This window comes from Podarcis vaucheri (genome assembly GCF_965113315.1).
Source record: "Podarcis vaucheri genome assembly, chromosome: 1".
NCBI lineage: Eukaryota > Metazoa > Chordata > Lepidosauria > Squamata > Lacertidae > Podarcis > Podarcis vaucheri.
In genome coordinates, this window is record NC_138759.1 from 97420112 (window position 1) to 97436948 (window position 16837).

The following is a 16837-nucleotide window of genomic DNA, read 5'->3' on the forward strand; positions in this document are numbered from 1 at the left end:
TAGAACAAAGTCTGTAGAAGACTCAAATAGGAAAATACAGAAAGATACGAAAGACCAGAGAAGAGAAGTAGAAAAAATTAAGGAAAACCTTGAAGAATTAAACAGAAGCCAAGATCAAGTGTTAGATAATCTAGCCATGATGGAAATGAAGCAAAAGCAGTTAAATCTGAAATTTAGAGGAATAGGGGAAGCAAGAGAGGAAGATATAAAAGGGAAAATGACAAAAGAATTGGCGAGGTGGCTAGTATTGAGAGAAGAAGAAGTTGCACAAACCATAGAAAATGCCTTTAGAATAAGAATAAAACCGAAGCAAGATAAACAGAAAAGGACTCCAGGAGATTGCTTAGTGATCTTCAGATCGATAGAGATGAGAAACATAATTTTGAGAGAAAGCTATCAGAGGAAATTAGTGATTGACGGGAAACCAATTATTATTTTTAAAGAAATACCAATCAGGCTCCTCCGCAAGAGAGAGGGCTACAAACAGTTAGTCAACACTTTGAAAAAAAATGGCATACAACATAGATGGGAATTCCCTGAAGGGATCTCATTCTACTACAAAGGGAAAAGATTCAAAATAACAGAGACTCAGGAAGTCAGTAAATTCCTTCGCAGATATGAAAAAGAACTTGGGGGGATGTTGGAGAGATATGGGGGGGGGAAGCGGGAGGGAGGGGGAGGGAGGAGCCGGGGGAGGGAGGGGAAAAGAGGGAGGGGTGGGAGAGGGTGGGGGGGATGATGAAGAGGAAGAAGCGAAGGAAGAAGAGGTAGAGGAGGATCAGGAAGAAGTAGAGAACCAAAACACTCGAATTTAAGTTAGTTAAAACTTAAAACTTAAACCAAATTACTGACTTTTCAATAAGTGAAAGTAAAAATGAATCTTAAAATTTTAACATGGAACGTAAATGGATTGAATGAAAAAACAAAAAGGAATAAAATTGCAAATGTGTTGAAGAAGAAAAAAGTGGATGTCATTTGTATACAAGAGACCCATGTAGTCAAAAAGCATAAGCATGTATTAATAAATAAGAACCTAGGAATAGAATTCATAAACTCCGGGAGTGAGAAAAAAAGGGGAGTGGTAACTTATGTCAACGAAAAATGGGAACCCAAACTGACCTATAAGGATGAAGAAGGAAGAATACTAGGGGTTCAAATAAATTATCAAGGAGAAAAGATTGACGTGATAAACATCTATGCCCCCAATACAAACAGGTCAGAGTTCTACAAAAAATTGGAACAGATATTATTAGAACTAGGAAATAATAAGATGATATTATTGGGAGATTTCAATGCAGTGCCGACATTAGAAATGGACAGACAGACAGATAAGAGAAAACGTAAACAAGGAAAGCTACCAGAATCATTCCAAGACTTGGAGGAGAACATGGACCTAACGGATGTATGGAGATACAAGCACCCAACAGAAAAACAGTTTACCTTTTTCTCAGAAGTACATAAAAGTTGGGGAAGAATAGACCAAATTTGGACCTCAAGAGAAATCACCCTAAGAGTGGGAAAATGTGAAATTCAACCGAGAACCCTCTCCGACCATAACTCAATAACTTTGGAACTAAAAGGAGAAGTAAATGGAGGTTTCAGATGGAGGTTGAACGATTCTCTGTTGGACAATGATGAGGTGATTGGAAAAGCCAAAGCTACACTAAAAGAGTATTGGGACCGGAATCTCAATATAGGAATAAACATAGAAACAGTCTGGGACGCCAGCAAGGCGGTCCTAAGAGGTTTCTTTATCCAACAAAGTAATTACAAGAAAAGAATAAGGCAACAAAAAATGGATGAAATACTTAAACAATTAAGGGAGTACGAGAAGAAATTAACAGAACATCCGAAGGACGAACAAAGTCTACAATCAATAAAAATATTACAAAGACAATATTCAATATTAACGAACCAGGAAATAGAATGGAAAATTAAGCTAATGAAGCAGAGATATTTCGAATCGGCGAACAAAACGGGAAAATTCCTAGCCTGGCAACTAAGAAAAAGACAAAAGCAGAATGTTATAAACAAAATAATGGTAGATGAAGAAATAATAGTTGACCCAAAAAAAATACAAAAAAATTTTCTTAATTTTTATGAGGAATTATACAAGAAAGGAGAAGAAGACTTAGTCCAAATAGAAAAATATTTAGAGAATAGCTCAGGGAAAACTGTTACGGAAGAAGAAAGAACCCAACTAAATAGACCTATAAGTGTGGAGGAGATTGAAAATGCGATAAAGAAATCAAAATTGGGGAAGGCACCAGGACCGGACGGGTTATCGGCTAAATATTACAAAGTTTTGGGAGGTCAACTAGCACAAGCACTCTGTGACACCATGAATAATATTTTAAAAGGAGGGAAAATACCCGAGACGTGGAGGGAAGCTTTTATAACACTAATCCCTAAACCTGATATGGACAAATCAAGTATGAAGAATTACAGGCCAATATCGTTATTAAATAACGATTATAAAATATACGCAGACATCATGGCGAACAGATTGAAGAAATGTTTAACAAGGTTAATCCACAAGGACCAAGCAGGTTTCCTCCCAAATAGATTTCTGAAAGACAATGTGAGGCACGTCATCAATCTAATCGAATACTTGGAGATTAATAACAACATCCCGGCATCCTTGATATTTGTAGATGCAGAAAAGGCGTTTGATAACGTCTCCTGGGGGTTTTTAATAAAATCGATGGAAAAGGCAGGGATCGAAGGGGAATTCCTGAAAGGAATACAGGCTATATACTCAAACCAACATGCCAAGCTGATCATAAATAACAGTATTACGAATAAATTTAAAATAGAGAAAGGGACAAGGCAGGGATGCCCCCTCTCCCCGCTCCTGTTCATTTTGGCATTGGAAGTCCTGGCGAACAAAATAAGGTCCAAAACAGAGATAAAAGGGATTAAAATAGGATTTAAAGAGTATAAATTAAAAGCTTATGCGGACGACTTGATGTTATCTCTAGAAGAGCCGCAAGAAAACATGGGCAAAGTATTGGAAATTATGGAGGAATATGGCAAATTTTCGGGCTTCAAGCTGAACAAGACTAAAACAAAAATGTTAATAAAGAACCTGAGAAACGATGTGAAGGAAAGATTAGAGAAACAATATGGAATCAAAGTGACCAAAAAAATAAAATATTTAGGAATCTGGCTTACATCCAAAAACATAAATTTAATTGAAGACAACTATATACCAACATGGAACAAAGTGAAAAAAGATGTGGACATTTGGAATAGGGTGAAGCTTTCATGGCTGGGTAGGATGGAAGCAATAAAAATGAACATTCTCCCTAGGATGTTGTTCTTATTTCAAAACATACCCGTCATTAGAGGACTTAAAATATTTAAGGATTGGCAGAAGACTCTGTCAAGATTCATATGGCAGGGAAGAAGGCCAAGGGTCAGATTTAAATTATTAACAGATCGAAAGGAGAGAGGAGGATTGGCAGTACCAGATTTAAAAGTATATTATGAGGCGGCCTGTCTCTGCTGGGTTAAAGATTGGATAACCCTAGAGGACACAGATTTGTTAGACCTGGAAGGGGCAGACAACAGACTCAGCTGGCATGCCTACCTCTGGTCAAAGAAAGAAAAAGTACACAAGAGTTTTTCTAGCCACATCATTAGAGGCCCTCTATATGAAGTCTGGGAAAGAAACAAGAAATTGTTAGAGGCGAGAACCCCCTGGTGGCTATCCCCAACAAATATCTTATCATTAAAAAAACCAAATATGGAAGAGCAAAAACTGACATATGAAGATTTATTAGTAAGATCTCAAGATAGCTGGAAACTAAGACCTTATGAAGAACTAAAGGAAAAGTTATCGGGATGGCTACTGTATCACCAAATAAATGCAAAATGGTCAGAGGACAAGAAAATAGGAATGAATGAAAAGAAGTCCAAATTTCAGATTGAAGTAATTGAGAGCAAATCGAAGATATTATCCAAGATGTATAATATATTACTGGAATGGGAGACTAAAGATGATAAAGTCAAGGAAGTTATGGTTAAATGGGCAAAAGATTTGGGACATAATATAGAATATGAAAAATGGTCAAAATTGTGGAAAGAGGGACTAAAATTTACGGCGAGCGCGGCAATTAGGGAAAACCTAGAAAAGATGATTTACAGATGGTACCTGACACCAGAAAAATTGAATAGAATGTACAAAACTGCAGACAAGGCTTGCTGGAAATGTAGAACAAAAGAAGGTAATTTTATACATATGTGGTGGGCATGTGAGGAAGTTAAAAAATTTTGGGATCAGATATACAACGAACTAAAAAAGATATTTAGATACACATTTCCCAAAAACCCAGAAGCCTTTTTACTAGGGATGGTGGGGAAAGAAATCCAAGAAAAAGACAAAACCTTATTTCAATACTCAACCGCAGCAGCCAGAATGTTAATTGCCCAAAATTGGAAAAGCACTAATCTCCCAACAGTGAGGGACTGGCAACTAAAATTATACGACTTTATAGAATTGGCAAGACTGACACAAAAAATCAGAAATTACAAAAATACAAAGTTAAAAGAGGACTGGAACAAGTTTATAGTGTATTTTGATAGTAATTTTAAAAACCTACCAAATACAGCAGGTTTGATCTAAAACTTCCGATGTTGCAAACCAAAAACAAATACCAGCAGCAAAAAGAAACTATTGAAAGTAAGAACCCGAAATCAGTAGGGAAGGAAGTCAACAGTTTTTATGTTGTATGTGTTTGTATTTTGTTTTTTTTCTTTCTTCTTTTTTTTTTTCTTTTTTTCTGTACTTAAGTGACGGGATATTTTGTTGAATGTATTTGTCCTTTTTCTTTCTGTGTGTATAAAAGGAACTTAATAAAAAAAAAAAAAAAAAAAAAAAAAAAGAAAAGTCACCTAGCAGCAGAGCTCAGGAAGAGAAGAGCAACAGGGCTAGTTGCTCATCTAGAGACCAGCTGCCCTCAGCCTCCTGCAGCTGCAGCAACCATTCCGTCATAATACCCAAACAGTTTCCAGCTTGTCATTATAAGAACTTTAAGAACTGGTACCCTGGCTTGCTTTCTGCTCTCCTCCCTCCCCATTCCTTTTTCTTTCAGCCAGTGGAAAGGGATTGCCTTTATCGCTGATTTTCATGAGCGGCTCTGGGAGCCCTATCAGTTGAAGGGCAGGTTAAAAGGGCTTTAAACAAACAAGCACCTGGACCTTCTGCTTCTCAGAATTCCACCTGCATATTATGTTAGGAACCTTATTATTTTTGAATGCATCACATTTCCTTTTGTCCAGTTAACCACATTGCAGATTAGTATTGGATAGCTTTGATGAATATGCAAAACTGTTCAGATAAATCAGGTTTTTCTACATATACTTTAGGATATTTGGCATATTAAGAAACTAGTGCTTTTCTTAAAAGAAAAATAAAACCCCATAAAGTAAAAATTATTAAGCTAATAATCTATTCAGCATTTTGACAGGCACATTAATCAGAGTAGTTAGGCAATCCTTTTCCAACCCAAAAAGACATTTTAGGCTGTTATTCTACAGCATAAAATCCTGCTGGCTCTTAATTTACTTTTGTCAAGAAGAATGTTTGAATTCTTCTGGTTGCTTGTATTATTTTGATCTCAGGGGCAGGAAACCTGCCGAAACCTAACAAATCTGTGTTAGATTACATAAGTGCTGAAATGTCAAACAGAATGAAATGCATCACCAAAGCAATGCTGTAGTTATGGAGTGACAATCCGAAAAATCAATTATTCATTGAACCACATCCTCACACTTTTTTGTTGGTGCAAGTCCCTCAAAAGTGAATATAGCTTACAATTAGCTTTAAAGGCTAGGAATTGTATATTTGAGTATATATTTCTTGCATCACCGTTAAGCTTTTAACTAATGAATAGTGCGATCTTACTAGCAGTCACGTATGGAGCATGGCCTGGGAATTCTAAGAAGAAAAAGATCAGTGAAGTTTTATCAGGATGAGGAACACCTTATATTGGCCAAACGGTTTGCATGCCAAAAGCGGGTGGAGCCAATCAGGACTGGCCCAGGACATTTTGAGGCAAAACAGAAAATGACAACCTCTGTCACTGCCTCCTCTGCCTCTGCCCCCCATCTCTTCTGCCCTTCCCTCTGTTGCTGCTGCCTGAAGGTAGCAGTGGTGGGTGGTGGCTGAGGGGGTGCGCTCTTTGGGGCCCTGGATTTGCCTCTCCTCCCAGCTTAGCACAAACACATAGGGACTGAGAGAGATTGACTTTCACACCTGCACTTAACACAAGCACACATATCTATTTCCCCATAGTAACTTTCTATTGGAGCATTTTTTAAGAAGTCTAAATTAGAAGCCTAGATGTCTAAATTAGAAGCCTAGATGACCCTGCTGTTCTGATCCCCTGGCCTACCTGGCAGACAGTGTGCCAAGACAAAGTTCCAAGTCCAGAAACCAATCCACACAATAAAGTTCCAAGTTCAAAAGCCAATCCGCCCGACAAAGTTCCAAGTCCAGGAGCCAATCCACACAAGCCAAGTCCAAATATCAAGACATGCAGTCCGGGGTCAGTCCAAGTAAGACAAGTTCAGCAGCCAGGATACGGTCCAGAGTCAGTCTTGAAGTAGAAACCCATGAAGGTCCAAGGAGAATCCCAGGCGAGGTCCCTCAACATGGACAGTTGAGCAGACACAGTAACTCAGCTCTGCTGCCTTCTTATACTGTGTCTGCTGACTGCAGCATCTGGGCTTGATGAGGCATGTGACCCTACCTCTTAGGACCTGCTGTGTTCATGGGGATGGGGGCCTCTCTGGCTCCGGTGAGGGGTCCCACTGCTTGGCTTCCTGTGCATTAGCCCCTGTCCCTTCATCATCCTCTGTAACCCTGTGAGTATTCAAAATATACTAATACGCCACTTCAAAATAATGTATATATCCTACATTACATCTCACAAAATATACAAGTGACTGTAAGTTGTATATATATGAGTCAAATGAGGAGTCAAACAAGTCAATGAATAATGAGGAACGCCAAGCCGTCTCTCAAAAGAAGATGGCCTATAAAAGTCTCAAAGGAAGACGTCTCTCAGAAATCTTAAAAGGAAGTCTCAAGAGGACAGTGTATCCGGAATAGTTCACTGTTTCAGAATAAAGTCATAGTATGAAAATTTTTCATACTATCAAAATCTGTGCCATTTTAAATCTGTCACTTTATGGGTTGCCTTTGCATCGTGATACCATATTGATGTACTGTCCCTTTAAGTTTCTTTACATTGTCTTCAATTTATTATTTGAAACACCTGTGGTCAACTCTATATGTCCTATGCATTTGTGTTGTAAGCATCAGCAGTGAGTACTGATCCACTAGCAAGATTCCCACTAGTATGAAAATTTCCCATTGATAATTATTCGGTATGTACCTCTTTATAATTTTTTGTTTTACTGTATAACATACATGCAGGTTGCTCAGTTTTGTTGTCATTCATTGCTAGCAATGCCTTCTATTCCATTTCCAGCTGATGAATACTTTATTCCGAAACAGTGAACAGTGGTGTATTAGTATATTTTGAATGACACTGTAATTAATTATATATCTACTACCAGTTATTAGCCAGCGTGTTGTGTTTGCATTTGTGTTGATTGTTACATTTTGCAAGACATGGGTTTGTGTTTGTCCACCCTGTGAGTATTGTGTGCACTACCCTCCCTTTCCCCATCCCCAGCTTGCTCCTGTGTGACCCACTCCCAGCTGCACCCCATGCCAGGATCCTCTGCCTCCCCTTCCTCCTTCCTGAAGTCCTGCCAGTCCATGACACCTGGTTGTCCAAGCAAGCAGAATCCATATTTTGTTGATTTGAATGCTCCAGCAAATCATACTTTGCCTCAAAATAGGAAAGGAGGGAAGGGCCATATCTCAGTGGTGAATCTTCTACTTCATGGCAGGTTCAATACCATGTTCAATCCCTGACATCCAAAATTAGGATTGAGAATGTACCCTGTCTAAAATTCTGGAGAGGCACCATAAATCAGCATAGATTATACTGAGCTAGGTGGATGGATGATTTGCTGCAGTGTAAGGGAGCTTCCTATACAGTGATACCTCGGGTTAAGAATTTAATTTGTTCTGGAGGTCTGTTCTTAACCTGAAACTGTTCTTAACCTGAGGTACCACTTTAGCTAATAGGGCCTCCCACTGCCGCCACGCAATTTCTGTTCTCATCCTGTAGCAAAGTTCTTAACCTGAAGTACTATTACTGGGTTAGCGGAGTCTGTAACCTGAAGTGTCTATAACCCAAGGTACCACTGTATTTCTATGTAGGAATCGGTGTATGCAAGGAAAGAGGAAGGAAGGGGAGGGGGAGAAAATAGACACAAGATAACCTCTAAATGTTTTAAGTCATTCCTTATAGAGAAGGTGTTTCATGCCTTTATTCGTTTCTGTTGCCCTTTTCCAAAACCAAAATGGAGATAACTTCAGGTTAAGGGGAAAAGATATATGTACCCAGTCACTTATGTCAACGATCTTTATTTTATTTTACCACAAGTACACAGATGGGCATGTTGATATGTAAGCTTATACCTGCTCTCTCTTGGTTTACCTCACTTTTCCGCAGTTGTTTGTTTGCATCCCCCCAGTTACAATATGAAAGCTGAGCTTTCCGTAGCTATAACAGTTCCTCTTAAAAGTGATTTACAGCATCCAGTCAAAGAGACTTTGGTGCAAGAATATTTCAAAGTAATCAAGCTGGCATATTTTATAGCCAGAGGTCTTGACATTTGCAAACAGCCAAATGTGTCCAGTATATTAATGACCAAATACGTGCAAATTAGCTCTCCAGGTTTTGATGTCCTATGTTTTCCTTATGAATTCAAAATATGATTCAAGATTAAACGTGCAGCAGAAGCAAGTGCACTGCATTATTTTGCCCATATAAAATACTAACAAAACCCTACCAAAGTCTCTAGACCATCTGATGTTTTATGGCAGTATGTGACTCTCACTCAAAAGACACTTATGATAGATCTTCTGTCCAAAACAATTTGCTCTGTTTGGGTCGTACTCAAATGTGTGCATAGGTATCTTGTGATCCAGCAGGCATCCTTCGGCTGTTATCTCACAACCTAGCCCTAAATGCAAGTCACAGAACATTGGTTTTAAATGATTTAATTCCAAATAAAGCGTACAGATTCAGGGAGCAAATGACACATGACTAAATATAATAGTCTCCTTTCCTTCTGTACCCTTGACATCTATGGAAAATAACTCACTGTTATGCTTTTTTTCATGCACATGTTTTGGAATAAATAACATGTATCTTAAAACATGAAATTGGATAAAGAAATTCCTGTGTTCATGTTCCTTCATTCCCTTCCTTGCCTGTTTATAAACAGGCATTCCCATCTATTGTAACCAAATTCTCCTTGGTAATTTAAACAGCTCCAAGCTTACTGTCTTATCATTATTATAAGTATCATATTATTTTCAGAACATCATCAGATGATTATAGAGCAGTATGCATTAATACATAAAAGTGAATACCATACATTTTACGTCATAAAACATGCTAAGCAACAGACATCACAATGAATTCTGAATAGCCCATATGACATCAAGCTCTTTCCAAAGCTGGAATGCATCAACACTTGAGGAAAGGAAAGGAAACTATTTGTATGTCCAATAGGTGGGAGTTTCATTTATTGAGATGCCATGATGGTGAATGTCCTGCTGCATTCCATTGTCTACCAGGCAACACTTGTCACTGCTGCACCTACAGGGTCCCCCCAGCTAATCTTAAAGGCTACAATGGGAGTTACTGGAAAAGGTGATCTATCAAGTGTCTTGCTCCTGATCATTTGGGGCTTTATTCACTACTCTCTTCAGTGGAATTTCAAGACATAATAGATTCATTTTTTCTGATACCTGAAATGATGTTTGTCTAGAAATAAATTCCCACCTCACCTGTGCTGTGAGTGGTTGAAGGTGCAAAGGCAGCATAACTTCCTATTCCGTCATATTGCCTTTGGGGTATGTCACTGTCTTCCTATGTCACTGAAGGGCTGGCAACTGCCAAGTAAGCATTTTCAGAAGAATTACTGCTGAGGACTGTTCTTAGGAAATGTGCTCTTCTTGCCTGCATGCAAAATTTAGAACACATTATGATGGTACACATTATGATGGTGTAGTGTTTCATTTAGGATCTTGAGTTTGACTGTATATTCTTATTCCCTGCTCTTTCTTTTCCTCAGGTTCTTTTGTTCTTTCCACGGTTTTTATCTTCATTTCTCACATTGCATGCTTCTTTGAGAAAGGACCTGTTAGTCTTCTCCTTTGTCAAGCACAAAACATGTGTTTGTATGCTGAAGGGATGAAAAAAACAAGCTTCTCAGACTTTAGTGCTTAAGAACTAACTAGCTGAAGTCCCGTTTAAACTTTTGGGGCTATATCCCATTGAGCTTGCTCCCAAGCAAACATGGCTTGACTGGAGCTGCATAGCAGTTCAATAGTGACTAGGAAGTTCTTCATGCTGACAAAATTCCTGAAGATTTAGCATCACATGTTACTTACGGACTTAATGTCATGCTTAAAGATCCATGGGTACTGTCAGGGGATGATTAGCTGCTTGTGCTTAAAATAGTGCCCCTTCAGAGTTTGTGCGACCCCACAAACCTCTGTGTGTGACAGAGCTCCTCAGACATGTCTGCTCTAGTCACTTGTAGAGTCCGACAGTGGCTGTCTGCGGAAGCGCTTCCAGCAAAGAAGTTCCTTAACGGAAACGCGTCTCCTGGACTCACGACGTGACAGCTTCCGGCGAAGCATAGGTCTCCCTGCAGTTGCTTCTGACACCTCCCCGCTATTTTCGCTCGAAGTGTCTCTCACCCCTTTCTCTCCCCTTCTGCTTCCTGCCTGGGCTGCTGCGTCCCTCTCAGCATTACTGAGATCCTCCTCCAGAGACCCCGCGCTCCCCCTACTGGTCCCTGCTTTAGCTGTTGACTCTCTCCCAGTCTCTGGGAGCCCTACCACTTCCCTTTCCTCCGATGTCAGTTCCCTGACATCCACCTCCCCTCCAGGGCCCCCCTCTCCCCCGCCCCTACTCTCTCCTCTGGGCGGTGAGGAGCTGAAACCCCTAAAAGAATCCTCCTCATCTTCCGACGTCTCGAACATTTCCCTCCATCGGTCTTCGTTCCGACTCGCTGAATCCTCCTCCACCTCGGAATCAGCGAACCCCTCCAACTCCTCTTCTTCGTCGGTGGTGGCGAAGTATTCCCTCCGGAACCTCGCCACTGGCTGGGGTTTCCGAGGGAATCTCTGATGAAAAGTTTCAATCAAAACCTCGTCATCTACATCCTCTGCCCTGACCCAGGTGTTTTCCGACTCCGGCTCCCCTTCCCACATTACCAAATACTCTACTTGCTCTCCCCTCCACCTGGAATCGAGAATCTCCGCTACATGGTAGCTGTGTTCTTTTTCCTCCATAGCTGGTCCCCTATTGACCCTCCCCTCTCTGTCCCCTATATACGGTGACAGCAATGATCTGTGGAACACTGGGTGCAACTTCATGTGGTTAGGTAACCGGAGTCTGAAAGCCACTGGGTTGACCTGTTGCGTGACTTCAAATGGGCCCAGTCTTTTGGGTCTTAACTTCTTACAACCTCCTTTAAATGGTAACCCTTGGGTGGACAACCACACCTGATCCCCCACCCTAATGCTTTCTCCTTCCCTTCTGGTTTTGTCTGCCTGCCTCTTATATTCCTCCTTCGCCCTGTTTAAATTAAGTTGGAGCTGGCGATGGATCGCTTCCATTTCTTCAACGAACTGTTCTGCGGCTGGAACGCTCCAGTTCTCCCCCTCCCCCCCTGGGAAGGCACGGGGATGACACCCGTGATTGGCCAAAAAAGGGCTCATTCCCGTGGACACGTTCTCCGCATTGTTATAGGCAAATTCTGCCAACGCCAGCTTCTCCACCCAATCATTCTCTCTGTCATTCACATAACACCTCAAATATTGCTGGAGGACACCATTAGCTCTTTCCGCCTGCCCGTTGGTTTCTGGATGACGGGCAGTTGAGAAATTCACCTCTACATGCAATAAGCTCATGAGCTTCCTCCAGAACCTGGAAGTAAATTGTTTCCCTCGGTCCGAAACCACCCTCAAGGGGGCACCATGCAATCTAAACACATTTTCCACAAACAATTTAGCGGTTTCTTCTGCTGTGACCGCATGTGAGCAGGCTATAAAGTGGGCCATCTTGGTTAACAGGTCTACCACAACCATAATGGCTGTCTTCCCTTTGGACCTGGGCAGATCAGTCATAAAATCTATTGCCACTGCCTCCCATGGTCTTTCCGGCGTGGGTAGTGGTTCTAATAAACCTGCCGGTGCCCGCCTCTCCCCCTTGGCTCGTTGACATCGGTCACACCCTCTCACATACTCCCGCACATCTTCCCTGACCTTGGGCCACCAGAATTCCCTGGTAACCAGCCACATGGTTTTGTGTTGCCCAAAATGCCCTGCTGTGGGGCTATCGTGCAGTTGCTTGAGTACCTTTTCCCTCAATTCTCCTTCAGGTACGTATAACGCTCCCTTGTAGTACAACGCCCCGTTTCTCTCCTCAAAACCCCCGGGTTTGTCTCCCTCCCTCCTGAGACCCCTGAGTTTGTCCTGGGCATATTCATCCTGCACCGTTCCCTCTATCAGTTCCCTTAGCCCCACCAGTGCCGCCCCACACACCCAGCGATCCTCGGGAATGACATGGGTCTCTTCGGGTGCACCCTCTCCCTCCAAATATTCAGGTTTGCGTGATAGAGCGTCCGCCCTAACGTTCTCCTGGCCTGGTACGTAACAAATCTCAAAGTTAAATTTGGAGAACTCCTGGGCCCATCTCAACTGCCGTTGGTTGAGCACTCGCGCAGTTCTCCAATACTCTAGATTCTTATGGTCCGTGCGTACTTGCACCTTCTGTTGTGCACCAATTAGTAGGTGCCTCCATCTCCGGAAGGCCTCATAAATCGCAAGAAGTTCCCGGTCATACACCGTGTAGTTTCTCTCCGATTTGTTCAGCTTTCGCGAAAAGAAGGCACACGGTCGCCACTCGGACCCCTGCTTCCCTGGCTGCAGAAGAAGCACCGCCCCTATGGCTCTGTCAGAAGCGTCTGTTTCGACCCTCAGCTTTTTTTGTAAATCCACATGTAGAAGTTGTTCGTCAGAGGCGAAGGCCTTTTTCAGTTCCTCAAACGCTCGCTCCGCCTCCCCCGTCCAAACAAACTTCTTTTTGCTGCTGAGACAGTCCGTGATGGGCGCCGTCAGGTGAGCGAAGTTTCGGATGAACTTACGATAAAAGTTTCCAAACCCTAGGAACCTCTGCACATCCTTCTTAGTCTTGGGGGTTTTCCATTCCAGCACCGCTTGAACCTTGCCGGGGTCCATGGCCAACCCCTTGTCTGACAAGCGGTACCCCAGGAATTCCACCTCCTTGGTATGAAACTGACACTTCTCCAGTTTCACCCACAGTCTGTTGGCATGCAGCCTGCTCAACACTTCTCTGACGTCTCTCACATGTTGCTCCTCATTCTCCGAATACACCAACACGTCATCTAAGAAGGCCACGCAATTCTTGTAGAGCAAAGGCCCCAGTACATGGTTCATAAAGGCTTGAAAACACGCGGAGCCTGCTTGTAATCCAAAAGGCATAACGAGATATTCAAATGCCCCCAAAGGGGTGAACATGGTGGTCTTCCATTCATCCCCTTTCCTTATACGTATCAGGTTGTACGCCCCCCTTAGGTCCAGCTTTGTAAAAATCTTTCCTTTTCGCACCCTGGTCAAAATATCATCAATCCTGGGCATAGGAAAAGCCACCGGCTCTGTCACTGCATTTAGGGCCCGAAAGTCACATACCAGTCTCGGCTTGTCCGTGTTCTTTTTATCCACAAAAACACTGGGCTACCCCCCGCTGCCTTGGACTCTCTGATGAAGCCTCTCTTCAGGTTCTTGTCAATGAACGCTCGCAACTCCTGCATCTCCCTGTCTGACATGGCATACAACCTGCCTACAGGAAGCTGTGCTCCAGGGAGTAAATTGATCTGGCAATCAAAGGGCCTATGCGGGGGTAGTTGGTCAGCTTCCTTCTCGCTGAACACGTCGCTGAGATCAGCATACTGTGATGGCACCTTCCCCTTCTCCATCACTTCCGTCCCTGCTAGGGTGGCTTGGGCCCCTGCTGACCCCTTTTCCCCCCTGCAGTGTTCTAAGCAATGTGCGGAACCGAAGGAAACCACTCTTTGATGCCAGCCCACCAGCGGATCATGTAGGGCTAGCCAGCTCATTCCCAAAATAATGGGAGCGCCTCCCAAGGTGGCCACATTAAACGCTATCAGTTCTGTGTGCCTTGCCACCCTCATTATCATTGGGATGGTCTGCAAGCTGACGCCTCCTCCCAACAGTTCTCTGCCATCGATCGTGGTCACCTGCAGGGGTTTGCTTAAGGGGATAGTCTGTATCTGGTGTTCAGCCGCAAACTCCTTGCTCATGAAATTGCAGGAGCTGCCTGAGTCCAACAGCGCCTTTATTTTTAGGGGGTGTCCATTTTGCAACTCTAGCGACACTTCAATCACTAGAGCAGGTCGAGGAGCTTCTGGCACTGGCACTTGGGAAAGGGGCACTTTCACTGCTCTTTGGCCTGGCTGCAGTGCCCTGCTGGCAACCAGGCGTTGGCTTTTACCTGCTCCGTTTCTCCGTTACCTGCTCTTCCCCCTCAACAGTTCCCACCATCCCTTGCCATTCCTTCCTCTGGGGGCAGACTCTGGCAAAGTGGCCTGGCTGTTGGCAGAGATAGCATTTCCGGGGTCCCTTTCCCTCCTTCTTCGCCCCCTCACTGGGCTTTGAAACTGCGCGCGCGCGGGCTGTTCCGATTTCCATCGGCTCTGCCGGCGGGAAAGCTGGCTCAGGAATGTCTGGAATGCGTAACTCCTTCCAACGTTCCCCTCTCCCTTCCCGCCTCTCCAAGGCTCTTGCCTCCTGGCGCGCTCCAATGGTCAGCGCAGATTTGGTCAGCTGATCCATAGACACCGCCCTGGGGCTCCTGGCCAGCTCGTCTTTCACAGCTGAAGAAAGACCTTCTTCAAATAGCATCTGAATGGGTGCTGCCGATAAATCCCACCCCAATCTGTGAATCAGCATGGTAAATTCAGTCCAGTACTCACGGACAGATCTGCTTCCCTGCTTGCAAGCCATTAGCTGTCTGCGCACTCCCCCCTCCTCAATATCGCTGGAGAACATGATATCCATTGCACGAAAGAATTTCATAGCGTCCTTCAGGATATCGTTGTGCGTTGCCATCAGGGGTCGAACCCAGTCCCGCGCCCCCTTCTCAAGATGCCCAATTACGAAAGCAACTCGGGATTCCTCATCAGGGAACTCATCAAACTGCACATTCAGGGCATATTGCATTTCAGTCCTAAAGGCATGGTAATCCTTGGGGTCCCCCCCAAACTTCTGCACTAATCCTGGTACCTTTCTGGGGAACTGAGTGGTTCTCCCCTTCTTGTCTGCATCTTGAGCCCTCCTCTCCTCGAGCCTCGCCGTCTGCAGCGCAAGTTGGACCTCCAATGCTCGGTATCTGTCTTCCAAGCTTGGACCAGCTCCACCCCCTGCGGCTCCGGCTCCTGCTGGGTCGCTCATGATGCCTTCTTCTGCACAGGCAGCGTACAGAGACTGTCGGACTGCTGTCAGGGGATGATTAGCTGCTTGTGCTTAAAATAGTGCCCCTTCAGAGTTTGTGCGACCCCACAAACCTCTGTGTGTGACAGAGCTCCTCAGACATGTCTGCTCTAGTCACTTGTAGAGTCCGACAGTGGCTGTCTGCGGAAGCGCTTCCAGCAAAGAAGTTCCTTAACGGAAACGCGTCTCCTGGACTCACGACGTGACAGCTTCCGGCGAAGCATAGGTCTCCCTGCAGTTGCTTCTGACACCTCCCCGCTATTTTCGCTCGAAGTGTCTCTCACCCCTTTCTCTCCCCTTCTGCTTCCTGCCTGGGCTGCTGCGTCCCTCTCAGCATTACTGAGATCCTCCTCCAGAGACCCCGCGCTCCCCCTACTGGTCCCTGCTTTAGCTGTTGACTCTCTCCCAGTCTCTGGGAGCCCTACCACTTCCCTTTCCTCCGATGTCAGTTCCCTGACAGGTACCATCTGCATCTCCAGCAGCTAGACAGCAACCTCTCCACTAAGTGACAATGCTATGCATTTCTTTTTACTAATGATGGTTGGGCTCACCCCTGTCTATGAGTGATTGGGTTGGATTGCTTTGAAGTGCCCTCCCCAGCAAAACCTGCAAGGGACCCTCTTGCCGAAAGAGTGCTCTGTAAGTAGGGAGCTATTGCTCCCTGGACCAGTTTTTCTGGGGATAGCTCTTCAAAGCAACATTCCAGACAATGCAACAGAGAATTTCACCTTTGCTTTGCCTGGGGCAATGTCTGCAGACATCTAGGGGTGAAGAAAGTGACGTGTAGTTCTTTAGAATTACAAGTAATGCACAGCCCTAAAGCCACTCGTTCCATGTACTGGATTGAATTACATCCAACAGATGATAAATGATCACATATGCAATGAAAAACCTGAAACAGGATTGGCACATATCAAGAAGTCCAGAGGAGAAAAACCAACTCCAAATAAGCTAATGTGTTTGCCTATAGAACACTACAGAGATGCTGTGGTCTGAAATTGAGGCATCCATAAGGTTCCTCAGGAAAAGTGATATTTTAGACTAAAGACGAGTGATATGAAATGAGGGCTATCTGATAAACAAAATGAAACAAGGACAGAGCAAAAAGAAAACAACATTTTACCTTTTTTCTACTAC